Consider the following 20485-nt stretch of genomic DNA (forward strand, 5'->3'; position numbering starts at 1 on the left):
TCATTTTCTTCAGAGTCAAGGTCAACGCCATTGGGCATGTCATTCCCATTCATATCCTAGTTTTTTTTTATTATAGAATTTTAAGCTATAGAAAGCTTGAATTTCTATTTTTAACACCCCACCTTATTTGGGTCAGTTTGCAAATGCATGTCTTTAAATTATGTCTACATTTATGTTGCAGTTAGGAGCTTGGCAATATTTGCAAAGAGGTTTTACAGGAAGTAGTGGCTTATAAAATTTATAAATAATTGATTCAAAAAATATAGTTCTGTGTCATAGAACTCTTACAGGACTTAATTTGTCCCCTGTGCCTCATTTCTTTTGATCAAACATGCCAGAAAACAGCTTGTTAACATGTGTAAAAAGGAGGAACAACAGCCATTTTGACCAATTCTAACACAATTTTTATCCCACGGTTTTCAAGGTACTGGCTGAGAGAAACAGGGTATTAAAACCCAAACTCTGGTAAACTGTTTCAAAATATTAAATGAAAGAAAACTCACTGAGATAAGGTGAAATCATGAGCTTTTTATTACACAACCTTAGGCCTGCTATCAAACTGTAGGGCCTTTTCTGCCCTTCCAGAAATAACAAACATGGAGCATTTTTAAATGATCTGGAGTTAAAGGCAGCTCCTGAAAGATGGAATTCACGTTAAACAGGGCGTTTTTCTTCAGAGATTATTGCAAATAGTGCATATAGTAATCCTGATTTAATTCCAGCTTGCCATACCTTGTTTGAAAGGTTAGGATTTCCACTTTCTAAAAAACAAAGTCTGGTCCTCCTCTCATTAACTAGATGTTTACAGTGACAAGTTTTATCTGTGCTTTTTAAGCTAACCTTTTAAATTGCTTTACAGAAGTCTGACTTTAGCAAACATTGCATGGCACAGTTTAGCCTGTGAAGGTCACACAACCCTTTGCCAGGTGTCAAATTGTAGGGCAGATTTTACCCTTTCAGAAGAAGCCAAACATGGTGCACTATGCCTGACCATCTCTGAGTAGTACCTGATCAAAAGAGGAATTCGCGGGTAAAAAAGGCGTTTTTCATAGAGATTATTGCAAGTAGTGCACATAGTAATCCTGATTTAATTCCAGCTTGCCATACCTTGTTTTAAAGGTTAGGATCTCCACTTTCTAAAAAAACAAAGTGTGGTCTTCCTCTCATTAACTAGATGTTTGCAGTGACCGATTTTATCTGTCCTTTTTAAGTCAACCTTTTAAATTGCTTTACAGACGTCTGGCTATAGCAAACATTGCATGGCACATTTAATTTGATCAAACATGCCAGAAAACTACAGTCTGACAAGTAGCTTCTGAATTTATGTGGGTGAGGGGTGCATACTGCAAGGCTCTGTGTCTGAGTGAATCTGATTCGATTTAATGGACTGGGAAATTTTACACAGGTGGGGCACAGACATACAAAAACACCCCTTGCATTAGGACAGGACGAACAATAAATCACTTACCATCTACAGACTTTTAAATAAAAACCGCTAAAACAACCGCACTTTCAAATTTTTAATTTAAAAGAGATCAAAACTTGACCACATTGCAGAGAACAATAACTTCTTTGCTCAAAGAAAAGACAGAAACTGAAAATGAAAAGTTATGCATCGGAAAATGGTTTATCATTGTTTCATACATGGCAGCTCTTTAACAATTTATATATATATTCTACATTGTCAAATTATTCTAATTTCTGCCTTATACACACAGCCTACAGTAAAGTAAAATATTCCTTTGTCCCCTGTGCCTTATTTAACTTGATCAAACATGCCAGAAAACAGCTTGTCAACATGTGTGAAATGGCTGACCAACAGCTTAAAGTGATTTTTATGCCAAGGTTTACAAAGCCCTGGGTGAGAGAAACATGGTTCTAAAACAGAGACACTAATTAAAAAGTTTCAAAATATTAAATGAAAGAACACACACTGAGATGAGAGGAAATCGCAAGTGTTTTATTTCATGACACAAATGTATGTGCTACATTTTACAAGGAGTCAAAATACACAGTACTGTTTGTGGAACCCTGCTAGACTGAACTGCAGCTGGAAACATTTTCAGTGTTTCCCAGTCTGACCAGGAGCCTGGGGTCGAGCATGAAAATGATTTCTCCCAACCGGCATCAACGACCTGATAACCATAAGACCATAAGAAGAGTTCATAGACCCGTCTTGAATTTTTCACAATTCTTTTACAAACAGGGTATTTAAACTTTCATGTGGCCAAATGTCTGCGTTTGACTTTCTGTTTTTGTGAAATAAATGTCTGTTTCATGTTATGTAAACATTAGAGTCCTGAACAGTATTATTTTTTAGGTCATCCAGAGGTCACCATCCCCCCATTTTACTCCGAATTGAACCGGAGTGGGCTCATTTTTTAGTGCTTCGTTTGTGCAGGTTTGTGCCGTTAAAATTTTCATTTGTGCTGTTTTAATTTCTGAGATATTATAAGGTTTAATTTTGGCCGATGACGTCACCATCCCCCTATTTTACTCCGAATTGAACCGGAGTGGGCTCATTTGTTAGTGCTTCGTTTGTGCAGGTTTGTGCCGTTAAAATTTTCGTTTGTGCTGTTTTGGTTTATGAGATATTAAAGAATATTTTTTTTTAGGTCATCCAGAGGTCACCATCCCCCCATTTTGCTCCAAATTGAACCGGAGTGGTCTACCTTTTAATGCTGTTTGTGCCGCTTTTATGTACAAGCTATATAATTTTCTTTCAGCCGATCACTGACGACTTAAATCAATGATGTCTATGGCCTGCGCTGAACATCATCACCACCAAGCAAGCAGTTATTAATTTTGTGTTTTTCTTTCATCATGCAAGTTAAATTGTGTTTTTATCCGATGTTGTAAAATGTATGCCTTGTTATATTGTTTTGCACTTTATTCAGGGCATGAGGTGGGCACATGACCAATATATTCATAGTTGGACAGTATTTCCCATCCCATGCATGAAGCTAGTAAAGACATGGAGAGGTACTTTAGCCTAAGTGAAGCTTTACCTTAAGTGGACAAAAGTACTTTTTTGCAGATCAGAGCTGCTGTTAGACTTTATAGACTAACCATCACTGCTTCCAACAAACAATAGGTTTTCTACTTTCATGCCAATATTGAAGTTTTTATCTGATCAGGTTTTTATCTGATCAAGTGTTTACATAAATGCTGTCACCACTGTCACCTGATTGTGTTGCACGCCTAATTTAATATATATAACCTATACCTTACTGATAACTGCACAGTATTGTATTTTTCCTCTCTTTTATTGTAAATCCCTTTCAGCCTTTTTGTGATTGTTATTTGCACTTTGTTTCTTATAGCTTTTAGTTTGGGTAAGTTTTCTACTTTTTTAGATAAATATGAACCTGTGTACTTTCATTGCCTTATGGTTTGGTGCTGACACACTCAAATGTTCCTATTGTGGAACAATAAAGGTTTTCTATTCTAATTAATTGAGAGAGGTAACCATGACTTCTGAGATCACGCATAACCAAGTTACTGTTTGAAAATGTAATCTACATTATACTTTCAAAGAAGAATAAACACTTCTGATTTGGAAAATTAACTTTATGTTATAAATCACCACAGGCAAAATATGGCATACTTAACCATCTAAGAACTTGTAACAAAGAACATTAAAATAGAACCTATTTCTGGTCAGGAATATCAAACCATGGCAAAATGTATTTGCCTTTTGATCTGGGCTTCTCAGAAATTTTCCCCCAAAATGTTTTGATTCACAGCATTCAGTCTGCTGTGTATAACTCTGCATGTGGTTGTATTGTCTTCTTTTCAGACACAGTCTTCACTATATTTGCCAGGTCATCATAAAGCTCCCACACACATGGAGCTCTTGCAATGTAATGTCCCAGACCATCTTTAGTCAAGCTTCCCTTGAAAGTGATGACTCCTCTCAAAGAGAATGTCTTTCCTTGGAGAGCAACAGTGGGGGGAAATTCACTCAAAGGAAACTGAGTTGTGTTTGCAAGGTCAGTGTCAATCCATGTTATTTCTCCAATGCTGTAGCTCTGAGTAACAGTTCCAGCACAGAGCATTTTTCCTGAGGTGCTGGCTCCTGTTTTGAATTCAAGTGGACATTCTGATTCCTTCGGTAGTGGGCGAAGGCAGGGAGACTCCGGAAGGAAGAGTCCATTTTCCACTGAAATGTCAAGCTGAGCCATGCCAGAGTCCATCAGCACAGAAATGTCAGGAGAAACAAATGGTACTTCCCTTGTTGTTCCTTTGTTTAGCTGGCATAACTGTGAAGAGCAGTGTTTTGAGATGTTAAACGCTGGATATATTTCTCATTGTTTTTCCAATGACCGTGGAGATATTGCACTGGGCATCGATTTGATGGGCACCAGACCTCAACTGGATTTTTTCAAACATTGCACTAAGCAGCTCTGCCCTCTGTGAATAGATCTTTGGGGTCACACCATCTGTAGCAATGGCTTTTACCAGCAGCAAGATGGGGTTGTCACTGTTGTTCCTGACAACATTTTCAAATGCTGAGCTGTCACAGAAAGCACAGCATAAGCACTGACAAAACGCATCAAATGCACATGTGTTCAGAACAGAGATTGTTGATTTCCCAACTCTAATCGGTTGATGCAGGTTTCCATTTTTTAATAGTCCCACTTTCACTCTTTTTGCCCCAAAAGATGGATCTGCATGGAGCCATTCAGTGCTCTTCCTTTTTTTGGGTGGAAGAATTAGTCCCCTCCAGTTTTCAACCACGTCTTCATCTGTTGGAGGAATGTTTGTGGTTTCATCGGATTCTACAGAATGGTGAGAATCCATTCTTGTCTTGGCTTCAGCACTGTGGGCAGTCATAGATACAGAGTTTGTTTCGGAAACTTTTGCTAATCCAGATGTTTCCTCATCATTTTTCGCTTTTGCAGAACAAATCCGCATATTTCCTTCAATAAAGGAAAGATGACGAGAAATAAAGCGATCAACTCGAATGGGTAAGTTCTCGTGTTTAAAAAGGCCATGCTTTACATTTTTGAATTCTGCTTCAACAGTGGCTGAGCTTGCTGTGAGGTTGGTGCTTTTGAAGAGGGGGACCATTACTCCTGTCCAAAGTGGTAAGTAACTTGCTAGTCTTATTATGTGTGGAACAATATCAGGGAGGAAATGGATGTTATCCCTATCCCCATTGGCTGCAGCGAGTGACCTGCTCTCCTCGCATATGTTTGATACCCAGCCGCGTAGGTCAGTCTGGATCTCGTCAAAAGAATCCACTTGATGCATTTCATTTGAATCTTCAGCTGGAATGATGATGGAGACTTCTGTGATCTGGGTTTTTAGATATTTTTTGCACATCTCTGATTCGAGAGGGACTCCAGAACTATCATCACCCTCTGCCTCACTGAGGGCCACAACAGTGATGGCATGTATTAGCTGTTTTGCATGGTCCAAGCACTGTGATTGAAGAAGCTTTGCTATTGCCCTGACAAATAAATCTTTGACACGGTGTGACTTGTTTTTCAGGCAGTCCCACTGACAGATCATCTTTAGAATCAGAATCAGAATCAGAATCAGAATCAGAAAAGCTTTATTGCCAAGTACGTTTTTGGACATACAAGGAATTTGTTTTGGCGTAGTCGGTGCAATACAGTACAATTTTTTGCAGTGTGCCGCATCAACCCTGATAAAACAAGGAGGAAGTTTTGCAGACTGGTTCCCAAGTAGCAAACGGAAGCATTCGTTAATGTATGTCTTCAGATCGGGGTAAGGAGTGAAGGCCTTCACCAGAGCACCAAGAATAGCCAGAGAAAAGTCACTCACGGCTTCCTTTGGTATAGCAGCACCTGTACGAAGCCATTCTGTCAGCCATGTTGCAATTGCATTAATGTCGTATCTCTCTGACAGCATTTGCACAACTGGGACTGAGCAGTTGTCCCCTGTCAGAACGCCTTGATATAAGAAGATGTGGCCAGATGTACCATTTGGTCTCACCAGTCTTCTCACAACTGAGCCAGTTGCGTCAAAGCAAACTACTGAGGGGCATTTTTTGGACAATGCCTTATACACATGTAGCTGTGTTTGACTCCAATAGTGGCAGAAGAACTTGTCTAGACCAATGTCTCTTATACTACCACTGTGAGGTGTGCTATATTTTAATAACTGCAAAGACAAAATGGGATCTTTGTCACCTAATTCCAAATCTCTTCTCTCCTGCTTAGCTTTTCGTAGGGTGGCCAAATTTGGAAGGTGACTTGGCTCAGCATCTCCAATATCCATCAAATCTGATGCCTTCACTGACCTCCATACAGCCGGCTCCATCCTGCCCTCACACAGCTCTTTTGAAATCTGTGCACGAAGGTTTCCAGACATGAACCTCTTGGATTGCCCAGTGTGCAGGGAGATATCAGTGTCTTCGATGGAACACTGAAGCAGCATTGGGCTGTTTACCGTTGGCTCTCTAGCACAAGTCATTTTAATATGGCCTTGACACTCTTTACATAAGCCTTTGATATCTATGTAGTTGCTTGTGACAGTTGGATAAACCTTTGCTCTCTGGAACACAAATGTACATGTGCTTTTGATCTTTTTCCAAATCAGATGGTTAATTACATGACTCCAAGTGCCAGGCTTCAAAATCATGTATTCCCTTTTGCCAGATGATGAAAACTTGTCATTATATTCCACTTTCTCAGGTACAAATTTGATCCATTCCTCAAAAGGAACTTCAAGCTGAAAACCTGAGCAGTCGTCTTGTCCAGGAGAAATGGAGCCAGAGTCAAACTCTGTGTCCACAATGCTCTCACGATCACTTTCCTGCTCACTGATCTCCAAACATGACCAGATGTTGTGTCTGTTAGATTTTACAAAAGTGTACAGGGCTTTTGGAGACATCTTGTTTTCCAGCTGCTGACTTAATACTGTCCAGATAGTGGCAGCTGGAGTGGCTATTTTGCCATTAAGAAGGATAGCCTCTTTGGAAGTGCAAAGAACTGCAATAAGGGAATCCCTGTCTATTGATGGCTGTCGAGGCATCTAGTTAAAGAACGAAAAGGCTTTGATTAGCATTAATCAAAATATTATTCTGGCCTATATAATCTCCCAAAGCCACAAAACATTGATATTTCAGCATTCTATCACAACTCAAAAACTCAGTTTAAATTGTTCTCTCAAATCTGTAAGCCATTTATGCTGTGTTGTAATTATAGTATGTTTTTATTTTATTTTAAATGTTGAATTTGTTACTACTACTTGTCTTGTGAATTTTCAATTGAAGTATCTGTTCAACTTTAAAAATGTGTCTTAGTTCTGTGGAGTCTACTGATGTGCCTAAACATCAATGACTAAAAATGAATGGAATAGCTGCAAAATGAAGCCTTGCAGAATCTTTGTTTCAACATTTTTTAAAAGTCTGGACTTAAAATGTAATTGAATTGCAGGTTTACAGAAATATATATATGCAAGGCATGCAACCATGAATCCCTCTCTTCTAATCAGGGACTGGATTGCAGTGGCAACAGTGTTTTATCTAATACCTAAACATTATTAGTTTACTTACCTTGTACAAGTGTAGTAAAACGTTTAAATTACCAAAACAAGGTCAGTGGTGGGGGTCAGTACGTGGGTGGAGCCAATCCCTATGACATTGCGTGAGAACTTAGTATATCAAAGTTGCAAAGCGCTTTTAAAAATTCTTACATTTAATGTCAGAAATTAGAAATTAATGCTTGACGCATTTTTTTATTTTATTTAAACAAAAAGTAAATTACTTGGTTATGAACTTTGAGCCAATGACCTACTCGCACTTCCGCTTTTGTCCAGCGTACACGAGCTGAATTAGATTATTAAAACCACAACAGTAACACAGAACAGTTATTGAAATTATAAACATTACATCATAGTGGTCGCAGACCATGTCAGGTTTTGGGCAAGGAATGTGTAAGCTGCAGCTGGTGGATTTTTCCCCATTTGTGAGAGGATAATATTGAATTACTGTGTAGAAAGATAAATGTATTGGTGACTTAGTAGACATATTTAAAGCAAATGTCTTTGAGACCAAAAACGTTTCATAATCTTTATTAAGGAATAAAGTGCAAAACACTATAACAAGGCATACATTTTACAACATCGGATAAAAACACAATTTAACTTGCATGATGAAAGAAAAACACGAAATTAATAACTGCTTGCTTGGTGGTGATGATGTTCAGCGCAGGCCATAGACGTCATCGATTTAAGTCGTCAGTGATCGCCTGAAAGAAAATTATATAGCTTGTACATAAAAGCGGCACAAACAGCATTAAAAAGGTAGACCACTCCGGTTCAATTTGGAGCAAAATGGTGACCTCTGGATGACCTAAAAAAAATATTCTTTAATATCTCATAAACCAAAACAGCACAAACGAAAATTTTAACGGCACAAACCTGCACAAACGAAGCACTAACAAATGAGCCCACTCCAGTTCAATTCGGAGTAAAATGGGGGGATGGTGACGTCATCGGCCGAAATTAAACCTTATAATATCTCAGAAATTGAAACAGCACAAACAAAAATTTTAACGGCACAAACCTGCACAGACGAAGCACTAAAAAATGAGCCCACTCCGGTTCAATTCGGAGTAAAATGGGGGGATGGTGACGTCATCGGCCGAAATTAAACCTTATAATATCTCAGAAATTAAAACAGCACAAACGAAAATTTTAACGGCACAAACCTGCACAAACGAAGCACTAACAAATGAGCCCACTCCGGTTCAATTCGGAGTAAAATGGGGGGATGGTGACGTCATCGGCCGAAATTAAACCTTATAATATCTCAGAAATTAAAACAGCACAAACGAAAATTTTAACGGCACAAACCTGCACAAACGAAGCACTAACAAATGAGCCCACTCCGGTTCAATTCGGAGTAAAATGGGGGGATGGTGACCTCTGGATGACCTAAAAAATAATCTTTAATATCTCAGAAACCAAGACAGCACAAACGAAAATTTTAACGGCACAAACCTGCACAAACGAAGCACTAACCGGTCTGTCTATTTGCTGGAATTTTTCAAGTGGGTGGGGTGTCAGCTTCACGCAGCTTTCTTCCCCACATATGGTATCCCACAGATTATAAGGTCAGATAATGGAACTCATTTTGTAAATAAACTAATAGAACTAAGTTCTAAAGCATTAGGGGTTCAGTTAAAGATTAAGGAAAACAATAGCTCAGGAGGCAGAGAAAAAGAAAAGAGGAGAAAGAGCAGCTACAGAATCAGTTCCTTAAATTGCAGCTGCAAAAGGCCAAAGAGAAAATTAAATAAGACAAAAATAATATAACTGAAAATGTAATGTTAGCTGCAGCTGAACCTGTTCCTCCAGCAGCACACACCCCTATGTCTATGACTGATCAGTGGCAAGGAGGGGGTTACTCCCTCCTGCACCCTATACATTTTAATAATTACAGGTACAGTGTCGTGGAGGCAGATGGCATGTTGGTGGTCGGCTGGTCGTGGTGTATGGTGTGGAGCACCCAGAGGAAGGGGTGGAGCCAGCAGGGCACTGGGAGATGTGTGCTACAACTGTGCAGCGTGGGCACAGCAGATCCCATGTTGCCTGCAAAGGTGGGAGAGAACTGGCTGAATTTTTGAGTGGACAATGGAGCTACTTATTCCACCATAACACAGCAATCTCCTAAACCACTGCTCTCTACCAAGACTGTTTCTGTGATGGGCTTCTCAGGGGCTGCACAAATTATTCCTGTTCAGATTGGTTACTCAGAGAATAACTCACCCTTTTGTGCGTTCACCCAGCACACCTGTTGATTTGCTGGGCAGAGACTTATTAGTGAAGCTGGGAGCATCAGTGTTGTGTGGTACTGATGGGTTAACGATAACTTTTCCAGATGGTTCCTTTTTGGCATGTGGACAAATGCTTCAGCATTGACAATATTTTTACAGCCAGTTGCAGAGTCATATGCTGACATCTACTGGACACTGTTGACCGAACCTCCAAGCAGCATCTTCTTGGTGTATCAGCTGTGGAAACCCTGGATTCAAAGTCTCTGCCCCTGCACCTCTCCGCCTGACCCGCCCCATGTCACTCTGTTCCACGACCGTTGTCACACTGAATGGTACCAGATTTGTTTAATGAAACAGTAGAAGGTAGGACATGGTTTATTTCATCCAAAAATATTTATGTGGCTCCTGAGGGTGTGGCTGCAGCAGTTGATTTAACACCTGACCAAGCAGAATGGTATTTACTGTCAGATGAAGCTGTTCCTCATGTTTCTCTTTCTTTGCATCCTGAGCATCAAGCTAAGGAATTGAGAGGAGTGGTAAAGCACTCTCTGGCAGCTGGGGACTGGCAGGACACCTCAGTCACCAACTTAATTTTGGTTACAGAGTTCTCAAAACAGGTTCCAGAGAAACCAACCGAGGGACCTCAGCCAACCACGTCCGAAGCTGAGTGGATCCTTCTGAAACTCATCAAACGGAAGTGGTCAGAGCCCAGGTGGACGGGTCCATTCCAGGTCACAGAGAGAACCTCACATGCGGTGAGGGTCAAGGGCAAAGGAGACACGTGGTATCATTGGAGCCAGTGTGCAGCAGCAGAGGCACCACTGAGATCGCTGCCAGAGGTCCAGCAGAACCTGAGGGACAACACCAGCACACCAAAAGACCTTTCTCACCCAATTCAAGGGGCAGAATAATCCCCTAGGGTGAGAAAGCGTTCATTTACACCTAAAGGTTAGTCTACATCTTAGGTGCACCGTCAGATCAGTGGTCCCACCAATAGGGGCAGAATAATCCCCTGGTGAGACCACTTAGCTCCAGGTCAGTCTACACCTGAGAGAAGACGCGGATGTGATTGAGCTTTCCTCTCTTTCACTGGTGGTCGTAGCTGCTCTCCCACCGAGAACTGAACTGAACACTCTGAACTTTAAAAAAAATAAAAAATAAATAATAAAAGGGTCTTTTGTGTTTCACCATATTGTTAATCCTCATCTTTCTTTGCAGGTACCTTCGAAAAGAATGGGAGGTGAAAATCTAGGACCCAGGCCCCTTAAGGGTTGGGTCATGGTACGTATAGGTGTTTTAGCATTCTTCATTGTTACATGGATTTTTGGATTGTTCTGTGAACTGCCTTTCCAAGCATGCTCCAGTCATCCAGACAATAAAGTATCAAAACGCAGCGCTCCACCCATTGCCAACAAAACCAGGGCCTGCCCTTTTACCCCTCTACAGAGAAATGGCACATACACTTGTTTTAACTTCACTTCCAAAACCCCGCAGGTGAATGTTGGGGAAATTCCTTGCGATTGGTGCAACTCCATTGTGTCAGGCTCAGTGATAGGTCCTTGGGCAAGATCAGGACTTTATTATTATTGTGGAGGACACCGCCTTCTGACTAGGATCCAAAATAATACTATTGGAGTATGTGCCATGGTTAAGTTGCAGGCACCTCTCCTCTTGTTAGGTAAAGACCTTAAGTATCTTCCTTCAACACACGCCCAAAGCACATCTTTAACTAGGAGAAGGCGTAGACATATCATAAAACATAAACATAAAACGGAGCGCAAACACCTTTGACGTAAGCAAAGACTCAACCACTTACATCGATGCCATAGGAGTACCTCGGGGAGTGCCAAATGAATATAAAATCGCGGATCAAATCTCAGTAGGTTTTGAAAATATTCCAATAATTGCAGCCTTTTTTCCAGTGACCCCAAATAAAAACGTAGACCGCATCAACTACAGTGTTTTACGTCTAGCTAACTTAACAAGGGATGCAGTAGAAGGCCTGTCTGAACAATTGGCACCAACCTCCCTCATGGGTGTGCAAAACCAAATGGCATTAGATATGTTCTTAGCAGAAAAACGGGGCGTCTGTTTGATGTTTGGGGATATGTGTTGCACTTTTATTCCCAACAACAATGCACCTGATGGTTCCATCTCAAAAGCTTTAGAAGGATTAAAAACACTTTCAGCCACTATGCATGAGCATTCAGGACTAGACAATCCGTTAGAAGACTGGATGACGGGCATGTTTGGATACTGGAAAGGGTTGATTATGTCATTGTTTATTTCCATTGCTGTTTTTGTAGCTATTATGGTTACCTGTGGATGCTAATGTCAGGTTTAACCAACCTAACAATACTTATTACAACACAAAAAGAAAAGAGAGACAAAGTATTAGTTTCTTTTACCCGCTTTGCGAGGCGAAACGGTCAAGATTTGCTCAGTTACAGATCTCGCACCGCTCTGAACAGCATCTGTCCGCCTCCTCTTTTTATTGTCTTTCGGGGGTACCTAGTTTACAAAAACATTGTTCTCTAAAGGATGGGGGAAAACAACAACTGCATCGTAAACAGGTCATAAACAGCTATATACATTAACAACACATTTCCCACAGTCTCCTCCAACTTGTAGGGTCAGTTGTGGCTTTTGTTGAGTGTAATCAGCCTTCATCTTTATGACTTCCTCAACTGGACTGCTTCCTTCTCTGCTAGTTCAGCTCCTATTTATGATCTTTGCCTGCAGACAAAACTCACACATCCTTTACTCACACACATCTTGAATGATTATAAGATAAAATAGTCAAGTTAAAGAATAGGAGAAAATATAAGATAAATCTATATTCAATTATTCCAACATTTCCCCCCTGTATATCTTATATGTGCTCATATTCTCATATCAGTTAACAGCCACTTCTGTCAGATTTTTTAACTGTAAGATTATCTTCATGAGTACAAAGACAATTATACTCAGAGGTACTTACTGACATTTAAATCACAGAATCATATAGAAATGGATCTGCATACAGGTCAGAAAAGTGGTCAGTCCCATCCTCGTCATCTTCATCATCCTGATGTTTAAATAACGGATAGAGTTGTGTAACTCTGTTTTCCATAGGAGAAATAGCTGTGGTGATAAGACGGTTAACAGAGTACAAAAGCAGGGCATTCAACAATATCCACACAATGTCAAAATTGCAGCAAACACTGCAAAGGAAATTATTACTGATGATACTAAAATGTTATACTTCCCAAACATATCCAGCCAGGAGTCCCACATTAAGGCGTCTACTCCAGAATGCCCTTTCATTTTGCCATTTAGAGATCTCAAACCTTCTATGGCTTTCATTTGGCTGCCATCAGCCAGCAGCAGTGTTGTTAGGTGTGAATGTGCAACATTTTTCTCCGAAAATAGCACAAACTTGTCCTTTTTCAGCTAACAACATGTCCAAAGCAATTCTATTCTGGAATGCCATCAGGGAAGTTGAAGCCAATCGGTCATGGACAGTTCAAACCCGCTTTGGGTCCAATTTCCTAGTTTTTGTACATTGTAATGGATATAATTGATCCTGTCTACGTTTCTGTTCAACGTACTCCACCAACAGATACTTGATTTAAATCTTGCAGCTACTTGATTAGTTAATTTATATTCATCTATAGCATCTACGTATGTAGAGTCTCCCTCAGTTTGCCAAGCTACTTCTCTGCACTTCCTATCACACCAATCATGTGGATTCAACACTAGATAGTCCATTTGTTACGTCATCTACTAACATAGGATATAACCATAAAGTAATTAAGCACAGAGTCCTGTTACTTTTGAAGGTGATCAATCAAACAACCTGTCATCATCACACCACCACCAAATGTCTCCTCTAGAGACTGGTTTAAAACACTTATTTACTTTTACAATTGTAATACACCATACTGCAATGAGATTTCCCAATTTATTACCTCTCTCTGTCATATTTATACATGTATAGTTTCCAGTGGTGACTCGCTTATGGAAAACTGATTTATCCTTATCTGCTCTAATTACAGGAAAAACAGAATCCTTGTGCTGACACATTTCATTAGGATTAGTTTGATTCATTACTTCCATCACACAGAGTTGTGGTATCACAGCTGGAATTATTTGTAACAAGAGCCTTGAACCCAAAAACACAACACAATCTCTTTTAGTCATGTTAGCCGCTTGCTCTACCATCAATAACCAGTTATTATTTGTTCCTGATACTTCTGTAATAACCTGGAACTTAGTCATCTGTGGTTAACTTTCCTAACATAATTTTCACTCTCTTCGCTCTGTTACCTGGATTGCATTATCAGCTTTATGGAACTTAAACAACTTCTTTTAATAACTAGCATAAGCAGTTGTGCCCCACTCTGGTGTCCAATTATTTCCTTCATCAGCTACCATCATGGACCATGAGGTGTCTCTTCTTGTCATTAGTTAAGTACCATTCATAACTTCTATAATCCTGCCCTTTCCTTCCTCATTTAGTCAAGCTAATGAGTGGGATCAGCACCACAGCTATGGTTTTAGATTTCACGCACACTTGAATACCATAAGTATAAGAAGTTTGTTTAGTACACATAGTTAGGTTATCTTGCCTACCTTGATTTAGCGCTACTTGTTTCATATAACTCATAACAGATGTTGTTACATTCTAATTCATCTTGACTGGTTTCCAGAAATACCATAAAAATAAAAATCAATATAAGGAAAAAAGATATATAACTCCCAGCATCGGAAAGCATTGTTCATCCATCTAGAAATCATTTTGGCTGAAATTTTCACTCCTCTAAATGGTTCCAGTGTCTTAATTTTCTTCACTGACTTTTGGGTCTCTCCAGCCTCTAAATGTCTGGGTCCACCCTATTATCAGTCTATAAATCACTTCCCCTGACGGAGCTTTCAACCGAAATGATCTTTTTACAATGTGTAAGGTGAATCCAGGTTGATCTCTCAGTTATTTTACTGCCCTTGCAGTGGTTAATAATACCTAATATGGATCCTCCCACTTAGGTGAATACCAATGCATCTTTTCTACACTCCTTATTAACACCCAGTCTCCTGGTTTCACTAGTTAGTTTTCCTGCTAGGAAATAGAACATTCCTTATAGCTTAAATTTATTTCTGTTGGTTTCTAACATACTCCTCATATAATCAACTAGGTTAGCTTCTTCATCTAACTCCCACTTATTTTTGAACTGTGGTAATCTGTATGGTCTTCCAAATAACATTTCATAGGGTGTTAACCCTGAGGTGCTTGTAATGTTTAGTTGGAAATAGTTCTATCCGTTTAGAAAATGCATCTATAATGACTAAACAAAACTTCACTTTTTCACTTCACTGTGATTTAACTCAATAAAATCCATATGAATTGTTTGAAAAGGGTATCTTAGTTTTGAAAATTGTCCCCTTCGTTGTCTTAAATTCCCTTGTGGATAATGTTTTACACATGCTAAACATGTTATAAAAATTCTTTTAATAAGAATTTTTAGAATTTAATCAATATGTTATATAATATTAATATATCTGTCCTACTATTCCCCCCTGTTGAGACATTATGAAACACGATGGCTCAAATATTGCTTCCATTTATAGGTTCTTTGGTAGGACAGGTTTATTATCTGGTCATATATAGTTTTAATCTTTTAATGCAGCTCCATGTTTTTTCCACATTGCTATCTCCTGTAGTGAGCTTTGTTGTTGCATCTTTTCTAACACTATATCCATTGTCACCAATGCATATCCTGTTTGTGTCTTCCCTCTCTCATCTTTTTTGGAAAAATCATTCACATAAACTATTTTGTGATCCTGCAAATCACTTCTAATTTATTTATTTCTTTTTTTTTTCTAATTCTGCAGTATTAATGCTGAAACTGCATGGGAAACTCTTAAGGTTAAAAGGTGAAACAACACTATTGCAGCACTGCAACTGTCATTTTAGGCTACAATTACAGCTCTCACACAATATAGTTGCACATACGCAACACTATCTAGTTTTGAAAAGAAATAGGCTATTATTTTCATTTTATCTCCATGTTGTTGAACCAGAACTGAAGTCATAAAATGCCCCTTGCAATCTACCATCTGAACAAACGGTTTACTATAGTCTGGTAATGCTAAAGCAGTACTGGAAACTAGAACTTGTTTTATGTTGGTAAATGCTTCTTCAGCTTCTACACTCCATTTCAATTTAGACATCATTTTCAGCTCTTCCTCGTACATTAATTTGTCTAATGGAGCTACTATTTCTGCATAATTTGGCACCCAGTTTCTACAATAATTAGTTAGTCCAAGGAAGGACATCCTTTGCTTTTTTGTTACTGGTTTTAGAACTTGTAATATTGCAGTCTTTCTTTCTTCTACAATTGTGCGTCCCCCTGCGCTAAGATTATGACCTAAGTATTTAACCTCATTTTTACACAACTAAAGTTTCTTTTTACTGACTTCGTGTCCCTCTTCTGCTAAATGTTTTAACAATGCTATGGTGTCATTTTTACAGGTCTCCTCATCAGGAGTGGCTAGTAGCACATCATCAACATATAATCAACTCTGACTACCTCCTGGAGGGTCAAACTTGGCCATACTTGCACTCATTACCTGAAAGTATATAGTTGGACTTTCACAGTAGCCTTGAGGTAGTCTGGTATAAGTATATCTTTGTCCCTCAAAGGTAAATGCAAACCAGAACTGCCTATCTTTCCTGTTGATGGAGCTTGTTTTTTTAACTGGAAAAATGGGGGTATTACATGGTGAATCCTCGCCTTTTATTATCACCCCTGCAGTTATTAAATCCTTTATTACTGGTTTTATTCCTTCACGAGCATCATATTTCAAAGGGTATTGTTTTACTCTGGGCCTGTATTCTGTTTTTGCTCTAATCTGAACAAGTAATGCTCCTTTACTAAACCCACATCAGTAGGGTCTTTTGACCATAACTTATCAGGGACTTCATTCAAAAACTGTTCCTCCTGTTCAGTAAGGAATATTTCTCATTGTTGTTTTGTATGCAAATGTATCCCTTCCTGCACTGTCACTGTCCAAAATAATAATTTTCTAATTAATTCTGTGGATGCACTAGTTTCTGTATTCATTATTGTTGCAAACCAGTCTGTGGCATCTTTTCCCCTCTGCACTATTCTTCCCATGTCCTGCCACTTGAGTTCTTTATCCTTGAATAAAGATATGTGTGGAGGTGACCACATTTTGCAGAGCTTCTTCGTGTCTTCCTCTAACACTACTTCAGCAACTGACGTACTCTTCCTATCTGTATAAAAATAAGTTACCATAACTTTTGTAGGGGTTACTTTAGTTAATGCTATCTAGGGAGAGAAGGTCCTGGAAACTTAAGAGAATATCCTGCCCCTGTGTTTTTGATTTTTTGTTTTCATTGGTATCTGAGGTAGTAGGAACAATTTCACTTGTTTTCTGTCCTAGTCATGCTAAATCATTATTTTCTCTTATCAGGACAGTCTCTGGCCAGATGTCCCTCTCTCCCACAACACCAACACCCTGAGGTGTTTTTTCTATAATTTGCTCTGCTCACTCCTCTCTCTGACACCTGCGGTTTTGTCCTTCTGCCCCTAAATTTTCCTCTTCCTCTGTTGTTTTAATAATAAATCTGCTCTTCTTACTGGAAAAAGGTGTTGACTATTTTTTTTTTCCTTCATAACTTTTTTCTGCATGGAGGGCATGATTTACATAGTCTTCTAGATTTGCTGTGGGGAACCCTATAAAATGTCTCCTTACCCAGGTATTAATTGCATCCCTTGAACCAGCATGTAGTGCATTTTTTTAACTGCTGTCAATAAGCTCCTTGCTTGTCTTCATCTTCTTGTAGACCACTATGTATTTTAAACACTTTTGTCAGTCTAATCCTATATTCTTCAAAAGGTTCTTCCTCTTTTTGTTTCACTCTGGCTATTTCTGCGTAGTCAGCTGTGCGTCTGTACCTGACTGTAAGCCTATCAATTAATCCCCTCACTCGGTTTGTTCTGCTGTTAAAAAGAATAAAATATTTTCTAAGGTTACACTGAAAAAAAAACCCATGTCATGCCATGAACCTCCGTGACAAACTGTATCAACAGCCTCCAGCGTCTCAAAACAAGTAGGGTGACAGAAAAAATCTCCTTTTGTGGTAATACTCACTTCAACTCTTTCGAGTGGAGAATTCTTGCCTTTGCATCCACAAAAGTTAGTCACTTTCAATCCCACTGCTTTGGTATGAGGCAAAACCTAGTGGTTTAAATCCTCCATTCATTTCTCACATGCACACAGTTAAACGAGGATTTTTCTTAGTATTTTCTGTTGTTGTTTAAAATACTTCTTAACACTCAAAGGACTCCGCCGTCCTGGATCACGGAATTTTCAGTATTTTCCCTAATATTTTAAGCAGGACTCCGGCGCACTGTTGTTACCTGTTAGTGCCTAGGTTTACAGGGTTTGTTTCTTATTTCACGCAATGACCCCCAGTCATTCGTCACACTTTTGTTTTAAATCCAGATTCACTCACCACTGTGTCCTCTCCTCTCTCTCAGAGTTCCGTCAGCCGTCAGATCTCAGCGGGCGGGCCGAAATCGAGTCCCGGAAAGGGTCTGTGTGTCTCCCTGTTGAAGACAGCCGTGCGCACGGTCTTTTCCTGGAGTCTACCGACCCGCTGGAACCATCAAGCGTAGTTTGAATCCGGCTCGAAGGACCAAATGAATGTCAGGTTTAAACAACCTAACAATACTTATAACAACACAAAAAGAAGAGAGAGACAAAGTATTAGTTATTTTACTCGCTTGCGAGGAGAGACGGTCAGAGTTGCTTTCAGTTACAAACTCTCCACCGCTCTGAAAACAATTCGACCGCAATCCTCTTTTTATTGTCTTCTGGGGGTCCCTAGTTTACAAAAACATTAAACTCTAAAGGATGGGAAAACAACAGCTGCATCGTAAACAAGTCATAAACAGCTTTATCCATTAACAACACATTTCCACAATCTCCTCCAGTCCAGGATCAGTTGCCTTTTGTTCAGTGCAATCAGCCTCTCTTTATGACCTCCTCAACTGGACTGCTTCCTTTCCTGCTTCCATTTATGATCTTTGCCTGCAGACAACTCATCAGATCATTTATTCACACACATCTTGAATGATTATAAGATCAAATGGTTAAAATAAAGAATAGGAAGAAAATAAGACAAACTTTTTTCAATTATTCCAACAGATAGTGAGATCTTGAATCAGCACAATAATTATTATCATTAGGTTATATTAGGAACACAAAAACAAATTAAAACAAAGGCCTATAAATTAAATTGCAAAAATAGAGAAAATAATAATAGGCTTAATAATAATAAGGACTTCTTAAATTTGAACTAAAAGGTTAAAAGTAAAAGTTTTCTAAAGGGGATCTGGGATTTTTCCCTTCTTGGAACAGGAGCAAGGTGTATGGACAACGTTGACGCGGTTAATGCCACTCTGCGCGCGGGTAAACAGTAATTCACCAGTAGAGACCCCTCCCTGTACGGTTGAGTGAGTCTCGCCTAACCAGTAAGTTCGGGGGAAGGCAATTAGGGTGCCATAAAGCTCTAAACTCTTGTGGAGACGTCTGCAGGTTTTAAATATTCCCCGATTTACCAGTAAGTAAAGGGTGTGGCAAGGCTGTCAAGTATGGGACAGCAGTTCAGTTCTAAGGGATTACCTCCTCCTCCCCAGGGAGAAATGTTCGATTATATGGTAAAAAAAAATATGGTCCACAAAGCACTGAGTGCATAAACAAATGGGTTAAAGAATTTAACTTTCCTGCAGGGGGTTCATACAATTTTACAGTTTTACAGAGGTTTGAAGAAGCTATAAAAGAAAAGGAGGAAAAATTAGAGGGACAAAAGAAAATAGATCAAAAAGATAACCAGGATATGAAAAAATATAAAGTATGCTTAAAATGTTGGAAAGATGAAGCTGAGAGACGCCAAAAGAAAAAAACCTATAAATTGATGCCAGGGAATCAGGATGACAGTAAAGACAAGGGTGGGCGACAAAATAAAAGCTCTATCCCTGTACCTGTTCTTACCAACTTTGGTCCTAATACTGATTCAAAAATACACAAAATAACCCCAACTCCTTATAACCCAACTGTAAAGTCTGACACTGTTAATTCTTCTCTTATTTCTCACTCTCTATACCCTGATCTACGAGCTTTGATGACTCTGGCAGCTGTGGTGGACCACGATCTGCACTCATATGTTTACCGACCCAGAAACGAACAGCAGCCTGACAGTTCCTCCTCTGCAGCAGTGACCTCCAGCTGCAGAATCAGCCACATCTGCAGCCTCGCAGAAACAGCAGTCACTGAAGGTGGAAGCTCTAACACCACATCTGCACAGCTGCACAGTTCCTCAGATCCTTCTGATTCACAGCCAGGTCCGATCTCCAGCCCTCCATCTTCTCATACCAGACAGAAGGGACAGGCTCAGGGACACACTCTCACTGCACCTATGGTGGAAGTAATGGGTCCAAATGGACCTAACCTGGTTTTCCGGTCCTGCACTTCTCATGACATCGAGGAGTGTGCAAAACCTCTCCCTGACCTATCTTAGTCAGGTGACGTTTTTTCCACCAATTTCTCTGATTTTAGCAAGGAATATCGTCCTACTGGTGCGGAAATACGCAGAATCCTGACACGTAAAATAACTGCGTCTGACATTGCAAAAATCCATAACAAGCTCCCTGTTCCAAACCTAC

At 39.5% G+C, this 20485-nt stretch overlaps 1 long non-coding RNA gene across 1 annotated transcript; it reads left to right on the forward strand.

The window, feature by feature from the left end:
• Positions 1–2700: 2700 nt before the first annotated feature.
• LOC124861333 lies at positions 2701–5452 on the forward strand. Its single transcript, XR_007036596.1, has 7 exons — positions 2701–2982; positions 3800–3992; positions 4119–4225; positions 4665–4791; positions 4905–5090; positions 5210–5217; positions 5314–5452. It is a non-coding gene; the product is annotated as an uncharacterized LOC124861333 (long non-coding RNA).
• Positions 5453–20485: the final 15033 nt, after the last annotated feature.

The sequence above is a fragment of the Girardinichthys multiradiatus genome, chromosome 24 (genome assembly GCF_021462225.1).
Source record: "Girardinichthys multiradiatus isolate DD_20200921_A chromosome 24, DD_fGirMul_XY1, whole genome shotgun sequence".
Classification (NCBI taxonomy): domain Eukaryota; kingdom Metazoa; phylum Chordata; class Actinopteri; order Cyprinodontiformes; family Goodeidae; genus Girardinichthys; species Girardinichthys multiradiatus.